General features: G+C 37.1%; 1 non-coding gene across 1 annotated transcript; it reads left to right on the forward strand.

The window, feature by feature from the left end:
* The first annotated feature begins 1,352 nt into the window (after positions 1–1,352).
* On the forward strand, positions 1,353–1,424 carry trnat-cgu (transfer RNA threonine (anticodon CGU)). Its single transcript has one exon. It is a non-coding gene; the product is annotated as a tRNA-Thr (tRNA).
* Positions 1,425–22,117: the final 20,693 nt, after the last annotated feature.

A 22,117-nucleotide genomic window follows, 5' to 3' on the forward strand; every position in this document is an offset into this window, starting at 1 on the left:
TTGTTACATGGTTGCTTTTATTTTGTTAAATAAAAGTATACACAATAAATAAAGGAAAATAATACGAAGACATCAAAACAAAAATACACAAAAAAGCAAGAGATCATACACAATACAGTGTGTATGTTATTTCATTAGAGATTCTTGATTTAGTGGCATCAAGTTCTAATAAAAGCACCATCGGTGATCAGATGTCTGTTAGAATCCTATTATATGCACCCACACTATGACAGTTTGTTCATACAGTAAGTTAATTCAATAATCTAATTTGATTAATGCAAAGTATATATATATTTTTTCTGAGTTTGTCTGATTTTAAAATTGATAGATGTGTTTAGGTGAAATGATGATTTTTGTTTCATTCTGTGAACTACTTACAACATTTCTCCCAAATTTCAAATAAAAAGATGTTTGCAGAAAATGAAAAACTGGGGAGAAAGGTCAAAATAACAGAAAAGATGCTATGTATTTTTCAAACCTCAAATACTGCAAAGAAAACAAGTTAATATTCACTTTCAAGCAATACAACAGTCATATTTGTACACAGGAAAAGTTCCAAACAAAAAATGTAATAACATCGATTTTATCAGTTTTCGCGTGTCTTGTATGGGTACTCCACCCAAACATTTAAATTCTGTCGTGAATTACTCACTCTCTAGTTGTTCCAAACACGTATGCATTGCTTTGTTTTGTTGAACACAAGGAAAGATATTTTAAAGGAATATGTCACCCAAAAATGAAAATTCTGTCATCATTTACTCACCTTCGAGTTGTTCCAGATCTGTATACATTTCTTGAAAAATGATAAAGTATTTTTTCCTACAATTGTAGTCAATTCTGTTTGGCTTTAAGCATTCTTCCAAATATCTTTCTCTGTGTTCATCAGAACAAAGGCATTTATACAGATTTGGAACAACTCGAAGGTGAGTAGATTAATTCTTCAAAATATCTTCTTTTGTGTTCAAGAGAACAAAAAATATACAATGATCTTTCCTACTATGGTATTAAATTGTGCACCAGAACTAAAAATTAATAACATTCTTCCAAATATGGCTGTGATTATTGTTGACCAGTAACGTTACCCGTTCAGCCCGGTAGTTGGGACTGCTGTGGGTCGACAGATTTAAAGAAGCAGTCATTGTTTTAAAACGCTGACATATTAAGTGAAATTTAACAGCGCGTAACAATTTACCACTTTAGGAAATGTACGACTTCCATAATTCATGTTTTAAGCAATAACGTTACCCCCAAGCTACACCGAAAGACTTGTTTTCTGGGTGCAATACCTCAAATTAATAGAATTCACTGAACTACTGAACCGAATTACGTTTTTTACGCCGTGTCGCCCATCAGGCGCGGTGGCCAAGTGGTAAGGCGTCGGTCTCGTAAACCGAAGATCGCGGGTTCGAACCCCGTCCGTGCCTAAAATTCGGAGCGATTATGCTTTTGTTCAAACATTGTCATCCTGGTAAAAGAATTAAGAATATAGATTAAGTCACCTTACATTGAAGTCAATGCACCTTCAAAACGCATTCCCCAATCAACTAGTTCTGTTTTATAAGATAACATCATATTTATGTTGAAATGGCTAAAACTTTCCACATCATAAATCTCTTTACCACAGTTTCTGCCTGAGAGAGAAGAACTGGAAGGCAGCCATTTCAGAAAAGGCAACCAGGAAGTCATGATCGTTTGTTCAAAGTTAATGTTTTTGAATAAAAATGTAGGCTCCTTGAATAATAAATGTGTTGTATTTGAAGTATTTTGTTTCAAAATGACATACAGTAACTCCGTTTTTTTATTTTTTATTGTGCATTCCAATTAATATCAATCAAACTGCGGTTGGTTTGTTTTGATTTAAGCCATAATAACGAAAAAATACAGTCAAGTAACACAAAAAAACACGATGTTAGAAAAACATGATAACATCATAAAAACATGATTTTTTTAACGGAGTTATCTCATTTTGGAACCAAACTGTTCATTTATTATTATGGTACTAAATCATATGTACTATAATATAACATATATTTTATAATGAAGGTATGAAACAGATTTCAGAACAATGGCTAAACGTCCATATGCTGTAAATTTGTTTAGGTGTAAGTAATGCAATACACCGCTAGGTGGAGCTCCAAACTAAATCAAAAAGTCAGTACGCATATGTGCAACGGCGATACTGCGCAAAATATAAGCAAAGCCTGTAAATAGTCTACGCTCAAAAGATGAACATTGGTATACACCAATAAAAACGAAACAACTCATTGCTCCACACTACGATGAACTCAGCCCATGCTTGTCATATTAAATAGCAAACGAATCCAATGCTTCGCGCGCATCACGCAGACATTAATGAATATGCAGATGCCCAACCAATAAAATCACATCTGTTGTCCTAAAACAAAAGCTAACAGATAGTCTACGAGTGTGACACATTCATAAACGCACGTGCTACCTAGAATTCCATTTTAGGGAGGGAGCTGAGCTGCACGAGACGCGTCCGCGCGCGCTCAGCTGCAGTCGCACATGGAACGCGAGTGTGTGCAGAATCCAGGTGAATCCTTTAAGAAGGCAGACAGCCGTAGACAGCAGTGGTGACAGTCACGACAGCGCTACTGACCAGTCAACTGGCGAGGATATTTCCATCAATGACAATGTTTCAGCGCATTCGGGAGCAAAGAAACGAAGTGACCCATTTTCTTTCTCAGAAGAAAGTTTAACGCGGGGTTTAGTGAGGACTGCATCTTCATTTTACGCGTTGTGACAGCAATGGGAACAGTAAATGAATCGACAAACTTTTCTTCGACTCTTTTAACATCCACGTTAATGCGGTATATCACGGTATGGACATAAAATAGACGACCTGTATATGCGATTCACCACTGAACGGTGGATATCCAGCAGAGGTAAATAAATCTATTATAGATGTATATGAGAGAATTTATGAAGACAGTCTGTGCATTATCATCACTGATGGATGATTTTTAAGAGGTGTTTTCTGGGACTTTTCCCAGTAAATAGTTTTTTATTATTTGGTTTTGTTTTATAGTTCAGTATGAGTTTTATATCACAGCTCTGTTGACGAAAGAGCCAGGCCAGACGACGCATATTAAATTACAATTTAGTGGCAGTGGTTAAGTATTTTAAGTCTAGTAATTAATTAACGTTAAATGTTTTTTGTAAGGAAAGGAAGTATACATTTATTCACGATTACATGAAAAATGGGTTTTAAAACATGAATGTGTTAGAGGTTGGGTCTTTGCGGGCAAGGTGAGTGGTAATGTTCTCTCTCAACTGGCCTACAAAGTCCCAGTTTCTGGCTCATAAAATCCTCCTCAATTAATTTCTGCCCCAGTGGTTACAGTATAACATTATATATATATATATATATATAATCATTTATTTATTTATTAAGAAACGCTGGATGTTGGTAGTTCGTATGACAAATTATTTTTAAAGGTTTGATTTACTTGAAATGCGCATTTAATATGTGCCTCTTAATGGCACATAATTAAAATAATTTTCTATTAAGATTTCCCATCACAGTGTAGGACAGTGTGTTCTATAAATATGCCGTAAGGTATATACACACGTTATTTAGTTGTTGGAAGTTTGTGAACATGTAGATCACCAGAAATGATTAAGTAATATTATAATGGTGGTGTTCTTGGGCTCATTTTTCATCAAGCATGTTGATATTTTCTATTGTAGTCAATTTTATTTCTTTGCAAAAACAGCAAAGCTCCTTTCAACCCGACTTGGCACACTTATAAGACCATTAGGTTGGAATGAGATCCTCGTGCTTTAACTTCATAGACATTTCAACAGCGTATGATTGTAATATTAAAAGGTCCCCCCTCACTGTCTAATGGGCATGTTTGTAGTGCATGTATAAACACAGAAATACCAACCCGAATAGGAAAGAATCTCGGTCAGAAATATGTTGAACTCATTCACCTCTCTCAGCTACCCACTTAAATCCCAAAGCAAACCCCCTTTTTTTTAAGCGCAATTTATAAACCTTTGGCATGCATGCTTGAGGGGAAGAGGGAGGCTAAAATTCCCCTCACTCTCTTCTTAATTTAAACGTTTCAGTTGTTGGATTGCTGACAAAAAGGGTCTGCTCACTTCCAGCAGACAGAGGCAAGGAAGCGATACAGCAGCTCAATGTCTGCGACTCCTCTGGGAGGGAAGGGTGTCCAACTTTCACCAACACCCAGCCACCAGATTGAAAGCCGGCTCCGTGCCTCTGAAATGTGAGTCTAGGAAGAGGACCCAAAAGGCAGCAAGAAAAATGAGGGACTTTTAGGGGCAGCTGTGTTTTATTAACCCAGTCATAATGCCCCTAAAAATCCTTATTGCTCTTGCAATTTTCAGCGTCCCTGTATGGACAGACATAACAGAGCAGGGATTAATGGAGAGACATGCTCTACTCTCAAAGGGACACAGAGTGCAACTGGGGAAAAATGCTCTTTTAAATGTCAGGAGTTATGTCAGTAGTAGTCTGAGCCTCAGACGTCACGCCCACGGACTGTTGGCTAAACGTCTGATGCATAAGGCGCACTTTTCTGGAAACACTTCAGCATGTTCGAAGTCATCATCTGATTGGTTGAATTTCACAGGATTTCCGGGAGACGTGCGTGCCGCATTCTTTAACGGTCCGCCTGGAAACAACACGAAGCCGTCTGATCTAAGAAGTAAGCTGTCGTGTTTACAACGGTTGCTATAAGAATTCATCATGATTGACTAAACGCTTAATTCTTAAAAGTATGCAAGGTTCACGGCATAAACTTATAATCATTTTGTTGCTTTTAACTTTTGACACGTTTGTGAATTTACACCGGTCTGTTATTGCGGGGACATTTCCACACCTCTAAACATGACACGGCACAAAACGAAACGTGATTGGTTGCTTTACCTGTCAGTCATATGGCCTCTTGGGCGGGCCTTGGCCAGTAAAAGCGGCGATACGTTCCTTATGAAGTATGAAGGTCTGGCTACACGCGACTATGTCAGTAGTGGTTCATATAAGTATCATCTTTGTCTCTGATGTTTCTCTTAAATTTTCTTGAAATGGCATTAGACACAAACTGTTGACATACAGTAAGAAGAGCATAGCGCTGTAAAATTGATGTGGATAGCATAACTCCAGATAGTTTGATTTTAGAATAATTTAATGAGAAATGTTTGAGTTCATGATTGAAATCCCCGACGTTGGGATCTTGGCATATCTGGGAACAGTTTGAGACACTCTAAAATCTGGTGGACAAAGGTGAGGGTCTGTTTCTCAGGAGAAACAACTGGAAAGCAGATTTCCAGAAAACAGGTTTTTCTTTTCCATGGTCTTTTCTTTTCATATTTAGCTCTTTAATTTAGCCTTTAGATTGGTTCCACACTCTGTAAATAATGCAAATTGTCACTGTCCTTCCAAAACCTTGGATTCTTATTTCAGGAAATGGAAAAAACGCTGTACTTTTAAAAGAGATTAAATATTGTGTTGTCAAAGTTGGCAAGCACTTTTTAATTAATTTTATTGGTTAGATATTTGCAAAACCCAGTGACGTATAAAGGGTAACTAATAATCAGGAAATATGGAGATCCAAGGTTTGAGAAGGACAGCAGTGAAGTTATACTTTTGCTGTGTCTGAAACCGTTCCCTCGCTCACTCAGCGAATGACATTTGAGTCCACTATATGGGGAAGAAGTGAATGAAAATGAGTGAACGATTTCAGACACTGACGTAATATAACCTGCGTCTGACAGTACTGTACACTGTCGCGGACATTCGACATAACGGTTATCTTACACCTTCATGGATTGCATAATAAAATGATAAAGTTCATTTTCACCTTATTTGTCACGTTTTTGTATTAGTTGTTAATAAAGAGAACAAAACAACTGTTTGCCACGTTTATTTACTTTCATGTTTAATACAATTATTTAATATATTTAAAATAAAACACCACTGTCTATAACATTCATTTAATCTGTTAATTCTCAAAAACAGGAAAATAACTGTCAACAAGAACAAACACAAGTGTGTAAACGTGCATTCGTGGCATTAACGGCCACTCCCCTCCAGCTGATACTATTTAAGCGGTCGTCGCGTGTTGTATCATGGGAAATAGTGAGTGATCGGATGTTCGCTCAAAATCAGAGTGCATTGTGGGTAAAAAAGCGTGAACGAATTTAGGGTTTGAAGTAGTTCACTCAGGTTTCGGACATCACTACAAAATGGAGGAAACACGATATAGTGCACTATATAGGAGATAGGGAGCAGTTTCAGACACAGCCTTTGTGATCAGTTTTGTGATTGCGGACTGTAGATTTCATAAACGCAATTCAATGTATGCTTTCTCTTTCAATACAGAGCACACTTTATTCAGAGAAGTGACTGCTGACTGCTTTTTGTCAAGTTCACTGATCAACGTGAGCTGAATGAAGTTTTCCCTGCTTACGGCTTTGTCAGGAGACCTTCGAGACAAAGTTGTTATGTAGCACTCTTTGAAAATCGGTTTGAGTTTTGCATTATCCTAAAACTCGATAGTCAAGTTCGTCAGTAGGAATTGTATTATACCGTAGGCGTTCTTAGCTTGGCCGAAAAGAGAAACACCCGAGCCCATTTTTTAAATCTCACATGAAAAATCACACTGACAAAATGAAAGGTTATTCGCTTTGGCACATTTTGGTGAGGGACAGGTAATAGCCTGCACAGGAGCTGGAGACGAAAAGACTCGGCCCCGTTGATGCATAAGGGTGTGAGCCTACTGAATCTCAGCCTGCTGTCCTACACGTCTCATTTATAATCTGCCATTATCACAGCACGCTGGAAACTGTGCATTTCCCTCTGCGGAGAGCAAGAGTTGAGTCAGGCCACGACGTCCCTGTGCCAAAATAAGTCAAAGAGGTTTGAGAAGGCATGGATGTTATAGATTAATATATATTTTTTAACTATACAGACTGAAATTCATCTCTCATGTGATTGTTGTGATATCGATAATGCTCATCAGATTATAACAATGCAGAAGGTAAAGCCATGCATGTGGTCTACAATGGTGGTTTTCAACTTTGAGTTCATTTTGAAATCGCTGACTTTCGGGATCTTCGAGCACAATTTGAGACACTGGTAAAATCTCTGTTGAAACTCGAACGAGGACAAAGGTGAGGGTCTGTTTCTGTGGACCACAATGGAGAACTACAGCGTTATACTCCCAAACCCAGGCAATCACACAGATTCACTTTTAACAAACAAACATGCATTGTAATGGCAAGAGAAAACTTGTTGAGAGTTTCATGAATTGTGTGTGTGTGATTCAGCAGCTGTGTGTTGTTGAGGAGTGAAGAGGCAGTGGTCTGTAACTGGGTGGGGAAAGGTGACACAGATATCTGATGACTCAGCACAGACACACCTCCTAAACCACACTGACTCACAATCACAATGAGGAATTTGTTTATCCGGTAACCGTTCAGATATTAATGCATTGCATCTGTTGAAGCTATGTTTGTGTAGAATCTACTAATTATTTGTCACAACTAAATGGGGATGCATAATGTTTACTAAAGGTGTAGATTAAAGCCTTTTAATAGCCACACAAACAGTTACTGTAGCAAGTTATTCAACCTTTCAGCTTTTTGTTGTTTCTGCTGCCGACTACAGATGTACCTTAATAATCACAATGAAACTTTACACACATCTGTAAGCTACTGTACGTATATACATTCATACACCCCATTCTTACACATTTTTAGTAAACTCATCAAAACTTTTTTATTGTATTGAAAGGGTTCCTATCTATGTTGCTCTTTTATTGGCTGCCTATTCTTTATCATTAGTCAGTCATTTAAGCATATTTTTTAAAGAATTGTGCTTTTAAACATACGCCAAAAGGTTAATAAGATAAACAGCATTGCACTCAAGTGACCCTAAACATAAACACAGGGAATTAATATATTCATACACACACACAAGCCCATAAGTGTGAATGTATTCGTGTACATACGTATTTTTAGAAGCATTAATGCTAGTTAAACATACCAGGACATAGTTTTTAAAGCTTTTGCCTGAAAAAACAAGTGGAAATGCCTGAATAAATCATACACCACCCCACGATTAAAATCATTCGCAAACTTTCCCTATGGTCAAACAAGGCTCAACCAGAACATCATCATGTGAACAGTGAATAATCAACCAGCAGAAACGAAAGATTCTATCAAATGAACTCGGTGGAGGAAAAAAGTAATCAAACAGAGTGAGAAAATATGCTTTTGTTCAAAGGAAAGAGGGAGAAAAGCATCCAGAAAGTGTTATTGTGTTAAATTATTTTTAGAAGAAACATCGGAGACAAAAATTTAAGAATTGAGAACTCAAAAATATCTTCTAAAAATATAGGAGTTGGAAAATCTAAGTAAGTAAAACGTAATATATTTTAGCATCTTCAGTGTAGTCACACATTGCATAAAAATGTTCTCTTGCCATTTCATCAGCCAGCTTTTTAAGGTCTCTCCCTGAAATGCTTGTTAGACAGTTCTGAAGTAGTTTTTCATTTATATCTGCCTCCTATTGACTGCTCTTTCCTATTCAGTCAAAGTTATTTAAGCATAAACCTTTTTAAGCATTGTGCATTTAAACACTAAAAGGTTTAATGTATGCTACTGTGCACAAATAAATAATGATTGCACATTATAAATATATGCACATTGCACACCGAGACAAAGATTGTTGGCATAAGAGCTTAGAACATGAATATCATAGCCAAGATAAGATCTAAATCTCAGATTTTTAATGGCAGACTGAAACACTGTTAATATCTTTTTCTTTGAGTCTTGTTTAATATGCATGCTTTATAGGAGAAAAACTGAGAAACATAAATCATTGCGATTTGTATTTATTCTTTAAGACCTTTAGGGTAACATACTGTACACAAATGTATTAAACAAATTTGCTTAGACATGCCTGCCATTAAAAAAACTGGAACTGTAAAACATATAAATGTTTTCACTTTTTTGTGTGTGTTTTATCATAAGCCGTGTTGCATATAAGGGTTTGGGGTTAAGTTGAGGACCTTTACCCTCGTTGTCTTTGTTGAGACGAGATGTGATTAATACGGTGTGCTTCTCAGGAGAAAAATCTTTAAAACACGATTCAAACAAGTCTTCTTATATTCTCCTTGAAGTGAATGTGACCTGTTTGTCAGGTATGGTGACCCATACCCAAAATGTGACCTCTGCATTTAACCCATCCAGAGAGTAGTGAACACACGCACAGCAAGTCGTGAACACACGTACACCCGGAGCAGTGGGCAGCTATCGCAATCCAGCGTCTCTAGGCCACGACTGCCCCTTGAGAAACTTGTTTGAGAAAGGGGCAGTAGTGCTGTGTATGAGAAACAATGAGACATCAAAAAGATCTCATTTGTGATTATTGTGTCCCTTAGGTATTAGAAAGATCCCAATAAGAAAACAGTAGAAAGATATCAGAGAGAAATGCCAAGAAAATGTGTGAGGTGAAGGAACAGACTTCATATGCATGATGAATGTGAACTATGACTGTAAGTCCTATAGTGGAACAGGATACACATGACACGTTCAGACATACCCAGCCAGCGGTCTTTAGCCTTGTGGTGTGCTCTACCACTACATTTATTTTTAGTTGGAAGAAAACAGTTTTCTCTGTATTCCCTTCTGACATGTCAGTCAAGACAAAAAATAGTCTATAGCCTCTGAAAGAGAAAAAAAAGGATTTATACAAAACATCTCTTATTCACGTAACATATGCTTCTTTTATACTTAGGAATTCCTGTTTAAATATAGCCTATGATACCTGATTTCCACAGCGTGCGTTCAGTGAACGATTAGGTGACAGGCTGTCTTTCAAAAAGAAGTCTGTCCGAAAATCGTCCAAGGTGAAATCAAATAAGGTTGATCCCACTGGAAAATGACTGTGGCAGCTGGAAATTATACACAAAATGGACTTCTGCTTTTATTAAGGGGAAAGCAGAAATAGCAATTGTACGAATTAAACAGCCACAAATGTGCTTAAAAACAAGATCTTTGCTTTAAAACCTCTCATCTGTGTCCACCCTGTAATTCCTTTTTGTAAAACCTTTTTTTTATATATCTTTTATTAATGTTCAAAACCACCGAGTAAACATACACCATGTTTTTAACATATTTTGGAATTATGTTGATTATTATTGATTGATAAAAAACGTTTGCTTCATATATTGTAGCACAAAGGTCAAACTAACTGACATGCTTGTGTAAGTTACTGGTGAAGTTGCATTAGTCTAGCTGGACATCCTTAAGAAATAGTCTCCAGGGAACAAAACAAAGACAATGAGGGTAAAGGTCCAACATGTCTTAAAAGTCACCCTTACCCAAACCCTTAACATGCGATTTAGGTTTATAGTTAAGGAATTGTTTTTTTTATATGTAAATATATGTTTATATTTCTATATTATAAAAGATATTTAAACATGTTTAACACTATCTACTGGGAGGCATGATATCATTTTTTGTTGTTGTTTTTTGCTAACCAGTGTCATACCACAACACTATGTTTCAAGACCATTTAGCACACTTGGTATGTATTTGTATGTGTCTTTTGTGCAAGTTGTACGTATTTTGCTCTGATATTTACTGCAGGTGCTTTACATTATATTCATTTGATCTGTGTTATCAAATTGTATGATGAGACAGATAATCTCTGCAAAAAGCGTGTGTTTTGGGTTAAGGGTTTCATATAATATACAATGTTTATTCCACTGGAACAAATGATGCATGTGCTAAATGCCAAACAATGTGCCATTTCACTGCCTGAATCATACCCAGATCGGTTGGTAAGATATTTTAGAAATACATGGCTCTGAACATCCCTGTTCACAATGCTTGAAACAAGTAAAGATAAAGATTTCTTGCCAAAACCATGCTCTTCAACATTTGGCACAGAGTTACTGTTACAAGCAGTAGAGCCAGTGTATACAACTGACAGCTCCAAAATAACAGAGGCAAAAGAAAGGGCCACTTTACTCTTCCCCGACACTATGTTTAATGTGGTTTGCTTAACTGTTAACAGGATTTTTAAAAATATAAAATCAGCAATCGCTCTTACTAAACACAAACTACATTTTCTGTTCACATTTCCTGCTTGCTCTGTGCACATTTGTGTTCTCATGAATTTAACGAACATTTTTTAAACAAAAAGGCAGAGCCTTTATTTTGCAATTTTACATTGTGTATATTAACATTTGACAGGCATCAGGTTTTGTTGACACATTTGTGCTAAATGCCACATTTTGAATCTCAAAGACAATGCTTGTGTTTACAAAGCCCATCATGGCAAACAAAATACAATTAAATGATCTAAAAAAGAAATGTCATTTATTTCATTACATTTTTAACGTGGAACTCAAAATTCGCTGGGTTCCTGTTCCAACAGAGCTGTCTAGTAAAAGTGTTGATTAATTTTTGGCAAATGCATCCGCAGACTGTAACCAATTACCAAACTGAAAGACAGTGTTCAACCTTAAATAACCCTAAGAAAACAAAACACACTTCTGCTTGAACGGACTAGATAAGTGAATTAAGCAGCACCTCGACCCACTTGTACAGAATGCTCTTTGAATGAGCACATCAGGGGAGTTGAAATCTTTGATGCAGGACGATAAAGAGGAACATCACAGCCCAAATTTAGCCCATTGTGGGCCAGGCCATCCGGACTGCGAAAACTGATGGTGCTAAACAGACCAAATGAGAGCTTTAGACCTCATGGCACATCTTCTGAATACAGTTACAGAGGAAGGACAATCACTGCACGCTCAGTACACTCTTTATTGTGAACTTTGACATTTGAACTTTTCATGTATTTCTAATAAATAACATCAGACAGCATGTTGGATGTTGTTACATTTTTACTGTTCTGTCGTCTGTGCACCTTCATTTGAAAACTGTAATTGTCACTTATCACATAAACTGTCCATTCTAGCTGAACTGATGTATGTGAATATAATATCGTCTCAACTCAATGTGCAATCTATGCAAATAAAATGTAATGCTAAATCCCTTACTTCCTTTTTGAGTTTGAATGGCATCAATACACAAAATCAAAAACAAATGATACAACATGTTGATTTAATGCTGTATATTGTAATTGATCTATATTATTTATCTTACCAGCAAAGCCTCTATAATACTGTTTGAGAGAGAGAGAGAGAGAGAGAGAGAGAGAGAGAGAGAGAGAGAGAGAGGGGATGTTATTGATGAAGAGGGTTGCTTAATATAGGAAGATATTCTCAGCATCTCTCACCCTTCTCCTACAGGCCAGTGATGTGACCCACGGGATTAACAAGCCAGTGTTTATGACACAGGCCAACATCATCTTGAGGCTGTTGCTTATGTGAAACTCAACCCATGACTCTAATGGCAGTTAACATCAGCATTCTCAGTGGACATGTGGTGTCAGATGCCAAAATTGTGATGACCTTAATTAGCAGTTAGTTAATTTGTAATTCAACGCCGGCTACATTTGTAATTGATGCGAGAATAAATCTAACGAATACATCAGCTGTTATACACGCTTTACTTCTATTTAAAGTTCTGGAGGGGAGCAATTTTCTAAAAATGCACGCTGGTCAGGTGTGAGTTTCCCTTCGACACTAATATAAGACACAGATGAGCAGTTGCTTCTGCCAGAGTCAAACAACACATATCAGTGCGCAAACGGTTTGACGCAAGATCGGGAGGAATTTTGTTCTGTGCCCTGCACCCACAGCCACACGGTTTTCGGACAATCCATCACCAACATGTGAGCCAAGGGCTAAATGAAAACCAAATATGGCGTACCTGCAGAAAGCTGAGCCAGCCAACATATGGGTGTCAGTTTGCCCTCGTGTAGGAGCGTTTTATGAGGTGATGTTAATGGGATACAGAGAACAAGTCCTCCTTCTGCACACTTCATCTACCGTGTGTGTCATCTCTCAGGCCTCCTGAACCTGTGCTGAGGTCAGAAACAGGAGAACCAGGTGCACCATCACAGAATTCACTTTAAAGGTCACAATTCTTGCGAGTTCATATATTGCCTAATATGAAAGCATGTTAAGTAGTACTTTACAAAGATCAATGTTCTGAAAAGTAAGAATTGCATATAGAATTGATTCAGTCATTTTTGCCACTTAATTACTAAGGTTTACAATTATACATTATCTTCATATACAATTATATTATCTTCAGTTATAATTACTTTACAGTCTGCCTTTTAAATTAGATAGAAATCTTATTTGTCGAGTTACAGTACACATGTTGACCATAAGTCTATATATTTTTTTGTGACATTACAGTGCTGCAGCGTTCCTGTAGCTCAACTGGTTAAGTAATGCCAGGCTCACGGGTTCGATTCTGAGAAAACACACATGCTAAATAAAATATTTGCCAAAATACTTCTCTGGGTTTGACTGGTAATATGAAATTGTGAATTTTATTATAAATTTAATGTGAATTAAAATTGGTTTTGAAACAAAAAAGTGCTATACAAATAAATGTAAATTGAATTGAAATAAAATAAAATGCCAATGCAATACATGTAAATATCACACTATAAACTAAAATCAACCAACAGAACAATATAACCAAATTAAAATGTTGAAATGAATATCTTTAACATTTTATTATATATGTACATACATAAATAAAAACTGAAACAGGAAGTTGTGAACAGTGTTTACATCTTGCGCAGTGGTCTATAAAAAAGATAAAAGTGTGAATTGTGATAAGTGATAAATGTGCTTATGGTCACTGTAATAGTATTAATGTCAATTTAATAGTATTGTCACTACTGACTAACGATTCATATTGATTAATTATCCAAATGCAAATTTTAAATCCAGAATTTTTCAGTTAAAGAGACCTCTGTTTTTAGGTTAAACGGAAATATGTTTCCGAAGTCTCCGATTACTGCCTCACTCATGTGTTAGTAATGTTAAAGCTAACAATAAAAGTATCTTTGGTATTTGTTTTAATTCCAGCCCTCACACCCACATGGAGACAACAAGTCACACGCTTGCTCGTGTTAACCAGAAGCAACAAGCAGAACAGCCAGGAAATCAACTCCCAATGTAAACTTATCATCGATGTGGACCAATCACTTCTCATGCATTTTAATACAAGTAAATCTACAGTAAATAAATAAAATTGATGTTCATTTAATGAATAGAATTGGACCAATATCTGCTGTCAACTAGAAAAAAAATTCAAATAAGATGCCTTGTGTGCTCTTAAAATGGCTGTATGTCATAGCATTCATGGTTTTTTGTTCAGCAAAAATAGGATCAAGTTGAGTAGTCAAAACAGTGCAATTTGCAATCCACATTATTTGTTATGTTACAAACCCCTTCTCATTCCAAACACAAAAATAAATTCAGGGTAAGAGGTTGTCCAGAACAATATCCTCACATTCACCTACGGGATCAATTTTGAGGTGAAATATGCATAATTTATCTTGGGTCAGAATTAAAACAGAACAGACGTGAACAGTAGGCAAGAGTGTGTTTCTCAGTCACTAAACCACAGGGAGATGCTGGGGTCTGAGGGTGAATATACAGTATAGGAGTGGTTTTGAGTCCTGGCTTGACACGCCCTGGATCGGCGGCCCTGGATTGCTCACGGGAACACAGAGAGCACGCTTTCACAAAGTTCTGCTGTGCTTTTCCACAAATGCTCTCCAAATGGAGGAGACGTGAACGTGGCCTAATCCAAAAGCTGACAAACACACACATACAGTTACACAATAACAAATGCAGACGTATTACTTTAACACAAACACAGACGAACATGCATACCAGCCAACTATAAAAATGCCAAATATTCTCATTTCACAGACATAGCACCCAAATAATGCATCAGTTTCACAATCCAACCAAGTAGCTGTGTTTAGACTCTCTCAGCACTCAGAAATAGCTCATATCAGCAATCAATGTCTGAATTTACAAGTCTATCAGACGCTTTCATTTATAAGGTTTCTTGTCTTCTGTCCATGCATTAGCCTGCTTTAGGCCTCAGAGGGGGATTTCTACAGGCAACCGTGTATTAATGAAGCCGTTCTGGCCTCGCTTTAAAGAAAGGCCATTAATACTCTGTTAAGATTACATTCCAGGGATGATTTAAGGAGACCGTGCAGCAATACCGTACTCTGGAGAAAAGGGTTTCATGGATGGAGGAGTCAGCATGGGAGAAGGTCAGGTCTCTCCAAAAACATTTCAGACAGAGAGAGGGGAACAGCCGTCTGGGTAAGAAGGACAAAGGACACGGGGAGAAATGGCACTGGGAAAAGTGGATGACCGAAAACCCACTTCTGTCTGGACACTGAAAGACTTCAACACACGCACGTGGATAAAAACCACAGATTACTACACTAGGGTTCAATAGTCATTAAAGACGTGATCGTTTTAAAAAAAGTAAATTTATGAAGTAAAATAATAATCAAGATATTGTTCTAGGTGACTAGTCATTGATAAATTATATAAAAAAAAGATCGTCATCTTGTGAATCCTTACTCAAGGACATGGTGTCATTATATCAAATATTAAAAATCTAAAAAATATATTTCAATTCAACCTTTTCCCAAAATTCTGATGCTGTGATAATATTATGTGTACATGACAAAACTGTTTTAAATTAGAAAAATAAAAGTATTTTCACAACTGCTCTTAAAGTGAAAGTTCACCCTAAAATGAAAATGATGTCATCATTTGCACCCTCTTGTCATTTCAAACCATTATGACTTTCTTTCTTCTGCAGAGCACAAGAGAATATACTTTGAAGAAAGTTGGTAACCGAAAAGCAGTGCCCCCCATTCACTTAGGCTATATTGCATGAAACCAATGCAAGTGAATGAGGGCCAGTTAACAACATTCTTCAAAATATCTTCTTTTGAGTCCTGCAGAAAAAAAGTCATACAGGTTTGAACACGATTTCATACAGGTTTGACAAGAGGGTGAGTAAATGATGACTGAATTTTCATTTTTGGGTGAACTATCACTTTAAACTTCTGGGCCCCACTTTATATACTAAAGAACATGCTAATGTTAGAAAGTTCAGACATACACAAGCTGGAGAGGAAACCAAAGCATATACACACCCTTACACTCAACTTCACCCTTTTAGAAGAAGATTACAATCTTTATCTTAATTATTTACATCCTCTCTTGACGCCCTAATCTAGTGTGTATTACATTGATGGAGAACAGCCTGATTTAAAGTGGCAGGATGCTTTAGGATGTCAGGTCTGAGGCACAGAGCTCCGGTATAAATCAGCAGGACTATCAGTAACATTAGACAAAGCTAATCATGCCTCCATATGGGCTGGGGATATATCAGAACGCTGACACATCAAACTAAGCATACAGGAAGTACTCCTAAAGACAAGCAGATAAGCTTCACACAGACATTTATCTATACACCTCTGAGGTATATAAGGCTTTATATAAGGTATAAAAGGGGATCTGAACAGGATACTACATTTGAACTGTTGATTCAGTGTGACTTTAATCTCTAGTTTTGGTTTATTTAATTTGTCACATAACAGAAAATTAATTTGTAACTTGTAATTTACCCTACTAATAAGTCAGTTGTTATAATATGTTCATCATTTACTCTTTAATTAAGTTTTTTAATTAAAATGTTTTATCTCTGTCCAGTCATTCTCTCTCTGCCACGTACACGCACACACGCACTGTAGGGAACTAATCCTTCAGGAACTACATTGTCTATAGAAATAGATCTCAGTGATGACTCATGACTCATGGTTTACTCATAACTTTAGATTAAATTTGTCTACAATTCCCAACATATATATTTAACTGTTTTTGATATCATATGTAAAGATCTTGACCATTTGAAATGGCACACATATAAAAATCTCTAATGTATCTGTCACAAATTTATTTTGATTTTTATTTGCACCAAAATTTATTAACTCAATGTTAACTTATAATTGTAATAGTGGCAGTATTGTAGGGATAGTCCTAATGAGCAAAAAACACAACAACTACTTAAGTGGTTAATAGCACACTATGTTTTTAAAATGTAGTAATATTTACATTTTTATATTTTGACAGTACATTTTAATAATTTGTTGAGTCTGGAACATTGTAAAACAAAATACACAAAATGTGGAAAGAAAGAATAATAAAAGTAGAACTAGAATAAAACTAGTATTGAAAATACTAGCTACAAAGATAAGTTGACACTCCTATATAAATACACAGGCAGTATAAAAACTGCATAAATATAACTGTATAAATTAATTGACATAAATAAAAATAACATTTATTATAATAGTCCATGTGTTTATAATCACTTCAACAAATGTAAGTGTCATTCCAATAATATCACAGGCAACAGAAGAACTATATTTGTTTGCATTCAGACAAAGCTCTTGTTAGCAGTAAAGCAGCTCATCCAGTGAGAGATAATGGCCTTAAATCACAATGATGAAACACTCAGGCAATGCACAGCCCTTCGCCAATGGTAACATAGGATTTATGTTATTAAGCCACAGCATCTGCAGGTTTCACTGACAAATGCCCATATAACTCCCATCTATATCTATAAGGAAGCCACAAATACCAGGACCTGCAAAACAAAATTTCAGATGACTAACATCTGCTAGCCTCTCAAAATAGCATCATTAGCCCACAGTGGTCAGATGGTACTGAACTCCATGATAAATGTCTGGGGTTTTTGGAGTTCAACAAGCGAGGGCTGTTGATTAAGGCGGAGTCTTCACACCTTCTCGACAATCAACTCTCCATCCTGTCACATGGCCACCACAGGAGACAAAGTGAAAGAGATTTTTACACAATGATGTCTTGGAAAACATCTGTTCTGTACTGACCAGAGCTCTGACGAAGGGGATGGGCTGGGTGTGCGGAACAAAGATGACAAGCACATCAAGACTGTGAAGTTCTAACTCGTCTGAGGAGAACCAACAGCGCCACAAAATTAAATGTCCCATTGTGAGCTGTTCCCATAAAATGAAAATGTATGTCAGAGCTGAGCTACAACAGTACTGCATGTGCTCTTGCCACTTGAGCTGTAGTGATTACAAACTATCATATCCCTGAATATCTCAATCCAATGTCACATTTGTCTCCATGTATCTCATATGAAGGATAAATTAAAACACCACAAGCACACTTTGTATAGACGGTTTCAAAGCAACAACAAACGTTACTGCGCAAGCACGCTTTTGTGGCCCAAACTTAAAGGAAAAATACGGCATTTTTAGGAGGATCTATTGACGGAAATGTGATATAATACACAAAACTATTTATTCAGATGTGTTTAAAGACCTCACGTAATGAACCGTTATGTTTGTAATACCTTAGAATAAGATGTTTATATCTACATACAGAGCGGGCCTACATACATTGAATTCGCCGCCATGTTTTGTACAGCAGCCCTAAACGGACAAACAACTCAACAACGCGCGTTTCCTCTTCCTCTCCGCTGCGGTATCGTGGTGAAACGGATCGCGGGACGATCCGTGATCCGTAGCCTACGGATCGTGCTCTCCGGTGCGGAACGCATGTGACCCGCGGATTAACTGAAAGTTTATTCATCATTGAGTAAAAGAATAAAACGCGCGCTCTCTCTCTCTCAAGTATCTGGACGAGTACAATATTAAAGCGGTTCCAGATAAACAATTACGCTCAAAACTGCTCCGTCACACAGCTAATATTACAACAACATATCTTGGTATGTTACTCACATACTGAGTCAAAGCAACCTCCTCGAGGGTGATTTTTCAGACAATCTTTCTCTCCAACGTCTCTCTGCTGGAAAGTATCTCCATAGATAGCTGTGAGTATCTCCGCTAAAAGCCTCAGTACCGCGGGTCTTAACGTGTCTCTGCTGGAAAGTCTTTATAATATTAACACAGGTCCTAGCTCCTGCCTGACTTCCTCCTTCTTTTTAAACTTAAAATCCACAAACCTTTTATTCTATGTAATACATAAGACATTGCTCTTTCTACAGTCTTTCTAATGCCCGCAAAATCTCTTCCCTGCGTCAACATGAGAACGACATCTTTTTGTACTGTGGTGGCCACCGTCTGGACTGAGCGATTCGTGGCAAATCTATAATACAACGCCAGTGGCCGCTGTTAAATACGAAACTGCACCTTTAACTGCTAATTATTTCTGATAACAAGCAATTGAAACGACGAGTTAATTACATCAGCTAGTGAGTTAAAAGTCTAAAAAAAATGTCTAGCCAGTATTATTTTGGGTTACTGTAAAAATTATTTGTTGTTTTAACTTAAAAAAAAGTTAGTGGCTGCCTTAAATTTTTTAATTAATTCCACTTAAAAATGTAATGTAATAACTAATATTTTTATGTTGAGTTAACTCAAAATTTTAAACATTTTTAAGTTGAAACAACAAATCAATTTTTACAGAAGAACCGCTACTTGGCTAAACTTAAATGCGACAAAGATATATGACCCATTCAACAAATTGTTTATTTAATCAAATTAACACACAATAAAATTAAACAAATTGTTTATTTAAAAAAATGACATACAATAAAAAAATCGATCTACACCTATCAATTGACTGTCACGTCTTATGCTTGTACTTGAAAATCAAAACTGTGGAGGAAGGCAACATTTATAAATAAAAATATGTTTACATATACAAGTTTTTTTCCATGAGATCATTGGCATCATGTTTCCAACAATTCCAAACATTTGCTCTGCTCATACGAAAGCCATATACCTGACATTCACATGTTTATTATTTAAGTTTATTTGAGAGGGACCATGTACAATTATAACATTAATGTTTCCATATCTAGCCAAAAGGCTCATTTCTATCCGCAGTCCCTGCATGACTCATATTCTTTCTTTAGTTACAAACATAGGCAACTGAGGTGGACAATGTTACCAAGCCAGTACTAAGAGCTTCTAATGTGACATCTTGTGTTCTGCATTGAATGCAGTCCATAAAATTGCTACCCCTCCAACAATTATAAACCTGTTTGGCGTACACCTGGACTGGCATACAGTAACTTCTGACATGCGTGCATTGCATCTGTTACGCATATTAATCTGATGAAACACTTTAAATCAAATAAACAGCTTTCACCTTGTCATTACAACACACAAAAGTATTCAAGAGTTTCATCATTTAGACAGAAAGCAATGCTGGTACATCATCAACCAGGCATTGTTGCCATCTCAGGAGATATCCAGAACCTTGTGCTCACCACAGCCTCTTCATAGTCCCGGTGGCAGTGGATGAGCTAGATGAACAGGAATGCCAGGGCTAACACGACCCACATGGCTCCACACAGTTCTCCCTAAGCTTGGCACTCTCTCCAGGCAGGACAGGCACGGTTGCCCGGCAACACTTTAACTCTGCTCCCCATTGGCTGGTTTGGCAAAGCCAGAACGTACAAAATTTCTCAACGCTGCAATCTGTTTTTCCATCAGTTACAGAGAACCTAAAATGCCAAACCGGAGTCTGTTTCTGTTCTGAGTTTAGACTGACAAACAGATTACTGCCAAATGTCATTCCAACGCAACATGCCAAAAAAAACTGCAGCAGCAATGCATCTGAGCGTCGCTCTCATTAACCAATGCTTGTTAGCATGAGGCATTGTGTCACATTATCCCCTGATGGGCTGGACAGCCAGACCAGGGAAGAATTCCCCTACTTTAAACAGCACGTTTATATGAGTCATCATATGAGAAAAGGCAAGTGCTGGAGGCATGCCTGGACAGATCGGAGTTCCCCTTTACAGCACACACACACACACACGCACACATACACGCTGAGTCACACACTCCTCGTGCTCCAAAATGAGAACAAAGTTTTATTCAAGTGTCATGCATGTTCCAAATTCACACAAAATCTTTATCTTTTCTCTACACTGTTTATTGGGAATCCTGCTTCTGATGCAGAACTCAGTGACCCATTCAAAGCAGTATTGTAATCGATACCACATGGCCATAAAGCTTCTATACATCCACTAAGTAACTACTGTACACGCAGTAAGCTCCTTAATGCTGTGTCATTCACATTGCAGGCCAAGAAAATAAAAAAACTGAATGGCTTACACACATTCATGTTGCCCAATACTACACTTACACATCTTTATTAGGCAACAGGCACCGTGATCATTTTCTCCTTTACTATATTCAATAGGGCCTCACATATGGAGGGATTATATTACAGCGTCTCCTTTATACACGCTCATCTTCCTGTTACCACCACGCAGCCCGTCCGACAATGCGAGAGGCCTTCAGATTGATTTTTCCCCTTACAAACACCAGTGAAACCAAACACTGATCTGCTGATGATCATTTCTGCCTCCCTCAAAAGACCCGTGTGAAGAGGCATCACCGGACACGTGGGGGAGCTTTTTATGGCCCAAAGGCAGACACCACACGCAAAGAACAGCAATTAACACACTGCCGATCTATAACAGCAGTGATTTCCAGGAGGAAGGATTACAAGTACCCTTAACAGCTAAGTGTAAGAAAAGAACTCGGTATTGAGTGAAAAAAACTTAGAAGTGGCCAAGAAATTAAACCTATACTGTCAATGAGTGTCGTGAGTGCACCTACGGCCTAGTAGGCTGATGTAAGTTTGCCATGTGTTATGAAATTACATAGTGGTGTGTGTTTTTTTTAAAGGAACTATCCTTTATTATGTGTTAAACAAAACAAAAAAATGCTATATTTTTATCTACTATGGCAGTGAACTGAAAATTCAATAAATTTCTTCCATATACAGTATGTTTGTGTTCAAGAGAACAAAGAAATTTATACAGGTTTAAAACAACTTGAGAGTGATTAAATGGTGACAGAGTTTTTATTTTTGGGAGACCTATCCCTTTAAAATAGCCTAAATGTCATGAACAACTTGTGTTGTCATAAATCAAAATCGCAATCTTAATTTTCCTCTTTAGACTAAACTGATTTGATCTGATCTCACTGATCATCGTTTTCCAAACACTTTAGATGCTTTAGAAGTGTTAGATTAAACCATTATTCCTTATGGGTCATTCTACAATTGCAGATACATCTGGCATTTGAAAATGTGAAGAAATGTGGCGTTTA

Source organism: Triplophysa rosa, linkage group LG11 (genome assembly GCF_024868665.1).
Source record: "Triplophysa rosa linkage group LG11, Trosa_1v2, whole genome shotgun sequence".
NCBI lineage: Eukaryota > Metazoa > Chordata > Actinopteri > Cypriniformes > Nemacheilidae > Triplophysa > Triplophysa rosa.